Below are 6,401 nucleotides of genomic sequence, written 5' to 3'. Positions count from 1 at the left end.
ACGCCCACTTCTACGTCCTCATCTTCTACTTCGCCTAGTGAAAGTCTCGATTCGAGTAACCCGGTGGCTAAGAAGAAGAAGAAGAAGACGAAGAAGAAGAAGGCTCCCAAGGGAGAGGCCAGAAGTACAGCTCTTACTCTGAGTACACCTGAAGTCGGGCCGCCTTCTACTCCTCCACGGAAGGTAAAATTTCCTTATAGATTATGCAAGGGGGACCATCTTCTTCGTGATTGTCCTAGCATCCCGAGGGTATTAGAAGTGTGGTCTCGCAATCTAGCCTGCCCCTCATCGTCCTCTGAAGCTCACGGCGATGCTACCTTATCAGTCGGGAATGGTAAGGGAAAAGGGAAGATTCGAATCCCCTGTAGACTTTGTGAAGGAAATCATCCCCTTCACCTTTGTCCGCTCATGGATAAAGCCTCCGTTGTCTTGGAAAGTCTTACAGCTCCTTCACCCCAACTTCCCGTTGGTTATCAACGTCTCTCTGTAGCTGTAGATCGTCCCCCTGCTGACAAAGAGATTGCTTCAAATTCTTCTCTTGTCCAGGCCCCTCTTCCCGAACCTGGCTGTCCCCAGCCTGTTCCAGACCAACCATTGGTCGGAAAGAGTGTCGACTCGAATCCGCTGCTCGATCACTCTGTTTCGGACGAGCATCATGCCCATGTTCTTCTCATCTCTTCAAATTCTCCAGAGTCCCGAAATGACTCTCCTAACCCAACTGCTCCTGAAGGTTCTCCTTCGGTTCCTTTAGCACATGGGGGCAATCATACGATTCCCCCACCAAGTAGTCTGGTTGTTTCCTTTGATTGGAATCACCTGATCACCGATCGCCTTCCATCCCATATTCCTTTCCAGATCACAGTACATGCCTGTGCTAAGGCAGTACCTGGCACTGTTTTGGATGAAGGGGCGTCTGTCAGTCTTATGCCGTACACTACTTGGCAAGCTTTAGGTTCCCCGCAGCTTGGGCCAGTCACTCAGAATCTGTTGGCCTTCGACGGAGGAGCCTATCCATCTCTAGGAGTTCTCCCGAAGTTCCCGATTACCTTGGGAGGAAAAACCGTCTATATAGATGTCTTGGTTACCCAAGGTGTTTTAGACTTTAGTCTTCTCCTTGGTCGCGACTATGTTTACGCCATGGGGGCCCTCGTTTCTTTGTTTTTCCGTGTGGTTTGCTTTCCGCACGATGGAAGAATTGTGACTATCGATGAAGTGTCATTCGTTAGTCCCCCGCTGCCTCCTGCGCCGTTGTCATCCCCTCCTTGTTTTCATCCACCAGTTGCATCTACCCCACCACAGATCAACTACGTGGCCACCTATCCCATGCCTGGATCCAGTGATGCCGCCATCGTGCATAGTGTCCTGGGGGCATTGGGCCCTAACTTCCAAGATGTTTCCCTTCCATCGGCAGTGGCAATCTTGGAAGCCCTGACTTTCTATTCATTATGATGAAGTTTGGTCGGAGCATAGTTCCTGATCTTGTGTCAAGCTCGTTAAAAAATGAAACAAGGGTTATGAGGATAGTTCTTTTACTGTGTCAACCTCATTAAAAAAATGAAACAACTCCCTTTCTAAATCGAGTCTTTTGATTAAGATCTCGTAAACTACAAGTCGAGTCTTTCATCGATCTCGAGAGTGAACCTTCATTCCATCCACTTTGTTGAATGCAATGAAGCTTGGGGGGCATGTACCTTGATTTGCGTCATTATGTTGGGGGCATGCAAGCTTATAACAAGCATAGTTTTTCGTTTCAAGCTTGTGTAAACATGAAACCGAATCCAAGCAAAGTTCTCCATGGTTCAAGCTTGTGTAAAAATGAAGCCATACCCGATTTACATCTCGTGATTGCCATTTTTATCCGCTGAATTTTGCTAGATGAGCCTTGGTTGTTTCATTCCATTGCTACCATCTCTTTGGCCGATCATATGCTCTCACTTGGTTGTTTATCCTTTCCTGAGGAACCGCAGCGATGAGTGGTTTTATTAGCCAGCCTCTTGACCATTACATGTTTTGAGCAGTTCCACCATTGCCGAAACCAGTTGCTACCTGTTATACCACTCGTTCCTCTAGGACGAGTCACCTTTAAGCTCTTTTCTAACTCGTAAAATGTGAAAAGATTGCCGAGTACTTTTCCCTTTTTGACTCGTTAAAGAGAATAAAAATGGAGGTCTGCTTTCAACTCTTTTTCGACCGTTTAAAGATGAAAAGATTGTCGAGTTCCCTCTCGGCTCGTTAAAAAGAATGAGAGGCGGTCGCCTTTAAAGCTCTTTTTTCGACTGTTTAAACTAAAAAAGATTGTTGGGTTTTTGTCGTTTCGAACTCGTTGTTGGCTCCAAAACAATGTACTTCTGACCGCTTTTCTACTTTTTCGGGTCGAAGTCACTACTTACGAAAAGTACTCCTCGATCATACTAGTCGGGCGGTTCTTTCGAGCATTGTTTTATACTTTTTCGGGCTCGAGAGACACAACTTTACGAAAAAGGACCCCCCTGAAGTTTTCTTTTCTGCTGTCTTTTCAGACTCTCTAAACAAGAAAATACACTGAGTTCTTCCTTTGTCAGACTCGTTAAAACTTAATGACATCGGACTCCGTCGAAATGACGCCTTCCAAGCATATGCTATTCCCTTCAAGCTTGTCATCCAAAAATAATCGGGGTACCTGCCAGGAATGGTGTGGAAAATGGAATCATAATTATTGTCGTGTCGGCAGTATGTCGCTCTTGAACATGGCACTTGTCTGCATTCGTGTCTGGGGGGGACATCTCATCTTGTTTTTACACTAGCCTCCGTGGGTTTGGGTTATCCTGTTTGACCTTTCATCTACTCATTGCCTTGTCACCATGACCTTTGATCTGTTGATGTCAAATACTGCAAAGTCCACTGTCGTGCCACCGATATGTCAAGAGAAGTTGAACTCTGCAGAATTACAACCTCCCTCTGATACCTCACATACTTCTGATTCACCACAACATTCTTCCTCTGTCTCGTGTCAATGATGTGGGAAACACTATGGCCTACCTTTGATCAAGGTCACTTCCTGTCGACTTCAGCTCATTATCCAGGAAGTTGATCTAGAGACTCCCTTCGGTGCCTTAGAGCCTGCATGCCTCAATGGCAGGTTCTTCGTGTTCGACGCGAGGTTTTCATCATTGGCTTCCGATTGAATGATTCTGCGGGTGTTCGATGCCAGCTCATTGATTTGCACGTCGTGGATTGTACCTATAGTACCTTGAGGACCATTGTCATTATTGGTGGTCCCTCTCGCATCTGTTAACAGTTTTCATCATTGACTGGTAATCAGACGATGTTCTTGCATGTTCGACTTCAACTCCCATATTCACATGCTTGGACTTGTACTTTGTTCGGGTCGAGATGGAGCGCAAGACCCTGGATTTTGTCTATTGCAATCAAGGTTGCGATTTTGTGGATTATTATAATCATTACATGACTCATTGATGGATGGCTGCGCCCATACCTGAGTCTTCATGGATGGCTGCGACCATACCTTTATTATCATCATGGTCTCTTTAGCTGGGTGGCTACGTCCATACCACAAACCTCCTTCGTATGTCTTTTGGATGGCTGCGCCCATGCCTGGACTACATGTAATCGATTATCAGAGCTATCAGATGTACATACGTGCAGGTTCTTCCTGGTGGTGTTCCAGTTCAGCTAGTTTTGTAAAGCATTTCACCCCTCCGACTCTCTCGGGCTTCATGCTTTAGGGGGCATCTGTTACACAATAATTTGTCACTGTCTCCCTGTCAGTCTTCCTACTGTGTCATGAGTCCAAGTCAATCATGCTCATGCTCTCTAATGTTGCCAAATGACCCACTTTTCCAAAGTTTTTGCTATCAGCGCGACTGTGGTCAAGATAAACGTGCTGACGGGCGCTCCATAACAGACGGAATGTGCTGCCAGCGCGGAAGCACACGGGTTTCCCGTGCTGGTCAAATTTCATGTGACAGCGCGTCTGTTATTCGTATCTGATCACGCTGACCTGACCTTCTTTGTTATTTAGCTGCGATGTCAGCGCTCCAGTGCAGTTATGGACCCGCGCTGATCCAGTTTGGGCGAGTTTGTTCTAACAACCGGCCTTCCAGATGACTCCAAACCTGGTTTTTGGCCTTGTAAATGTCGCCCTCCCTTCTCTGGCATGTTTGTTTCATCATTTGAGCCACCTTCCTTGGAGATAAGCTCATCCTCCCATCATTTGTGGAGACTCCTTCTCTTATTTAAGCCTCTACCATTGCCATGAGTAGCTAGTTTGGAATTGATAGGGCTTGGAGTATTGCTGCTAGTGTGTGAACTTGATAGGTAGTTGGTGTGACAAGTGTGGGATTGCTAGAGAGCTTAAGGAAGGTTGTGAAGTGTTTCTTTCTTGTGTAAACTTGTGTGAGAGAGAGACTTTTTGTCTTGGGAGATCTACCTCCAAGGGTGAATGCTTAAGAGACTTGTTGGCTAGACCCTCTTGAGAAGGATTTGACGTCAGAACTTTGGTTGTATTCTTCTCTGTTATTTATTAATAATAGATGACTATCATTATGGTTCCACTCTCATTGTTTTATGTTTGATGTTGAGTTATATCTTTTCTGACTGATATATAATTGCATCTACTAGATTTTACGCTTGTTTTCGTGTTGTTCTTTGCATGTGCAGGTATCTAATCACGGAGATCGTGTGGATCATGACCGGCCAAAGCAAAGGAATGAAGGTGACATCTCTTCGACGAATACTAGCGTTGGAATCCAAGTAGGTTCTCACCATCTACTTTTTATTTGCAATTAGGAACTTGCGTGGTAGCATTGTGTGATTTTTGCTAGACCCGGTTTGGGCTAGTAGGGATCGTCTCTGTCCGCAGAGAGGATTTACCTCCACAACAGCTTTGGATTGAGTTTCCTAGATGAATATCCTACTCGATGTAATCAAATGTAATGAGAATTAAATATTGATGTTAGTCTCTCAGATTGTTGTCATCATTGTTTTATAGAGTAGTGTGTTTGATTTAAATTCAATCAGTTTCTAGGAGAAGAGTTATCACTGTTGTACTCTTAACTGATACTGTTGTTACTTGAATTTCATATTGTTGTTACTTGAATTGTTGTAGGACTTGATTTCATTAAAGGATTGAGTTTTATTTTAATTGCAATTAGAATTTACTTGCTGCATCTGCTTACTCTTGTATTTAAAAGATCTATAATGCAATTTAGAAGCATTACTCTCTAAGTTAAATAGCCGCCACATACTATGTACAGTCTTGAAACAGAAAGACTTGCCCGGATTGATAATTAATGTGAAGATAATTAGGAGTTAAAAACGCACCTTTTATCACTCAACACTTTGGCGCCGTTGCCAGGGAGAGTGTAGCCATTTCTAAGGAGTAATGTACATCTGATTATTGTTGTTGAAGGAGAATTGGGTTTTGAAAACAGAAGGTAAGAACCTATGTAATGAGCAAGTAAAGTGCTTGCTCCTTCGCCCGCTTTTCAGCACAATTACAGAAATCTGAAGTAGGTATTTGTTGCTTATTTGTTGGGAAAGAACTAGGTATTAAAAACAAAAGGTAAGAACCTATGTACAGAGCACGTAAAATGCCTACTCCCCCACCCGCTTTCCTACAGAATTGTTAAGAACTTAGGGTAGAGATAAACATTTGAATTCTTTGCATGAATGAATAAGAAGAAAAAACTCGAAAACAATCCAATTCCACTACCCAAAGCAGACAGATCTAAGGGACCAGTGACCCTTGGACGATCAGCATTCATAGACGACATCTTAAAGAAATCCAAATCTCAGCCGTCAATAGGTCCTAGAAACATTGCTTCCAGACAACCTACTGTCTCCCTTAGGACCACAGGCTCACCATCTGTAGCCTACGCTGAGGTCCACAATAAAACAGTGGGAATTGAGCAGATTTTTCAAGAGATTGAAAATTCCCACCCAATTTCCTCACAAGAAGTGAATTCTTGTAATATTCATGAAGGAGGAGGAGAAACAGGGGAAATAGAGGAACCAAGATCCCATTAGGTAGTAATTCAATAAGGAATACCTAGTATCCCAGATCAAGGGAGTGTTGTTAAGATCATTCCCACCCCTTATAATCATCCTAAGAATAACTCTCTAGAGATTTTGGAAGGGTATTGGCACATATCCGACCAAATGGCCAACAACCCACAAGCACCTTAGACCTTTACATTGCAATATCCCATCGTTGACACAACAGTCAATGCACCCATGAAGGCTATCCCTCTCCAAAATATTCCCACCTTTCATGGATTAACATCAGAGGATTCAGATGCATTTTTGTTTGAATTTGATGTATTGTGTCGGGGTTATGATTATACCACTGACCCCCAAAAACTAAAATTGTTTCCTTCCACACTGAAAGGAGCAGCCTTGCA

The sequence above is a fragment of the Pinus tabuliformis genome, chromosome 5_1, assembly GCF_031772625.1.
Source record: "Pinus tabuliformis cultivar Carrire ecotype Pingquan chromosome 5_1, CPIR1, whole genome shotgun sequence".
Lineage (NCBI taxonomy): Eukaryota > Viridiplantae > Streptophyta > Pinopsida > Pinales > Pinaceae > Pinus > Pinus tabuliformis.
The sequence above is the reverse complement of the archived record's forward strand: the minus strand, read 5'-3'. Positions refer to the sequence as shown.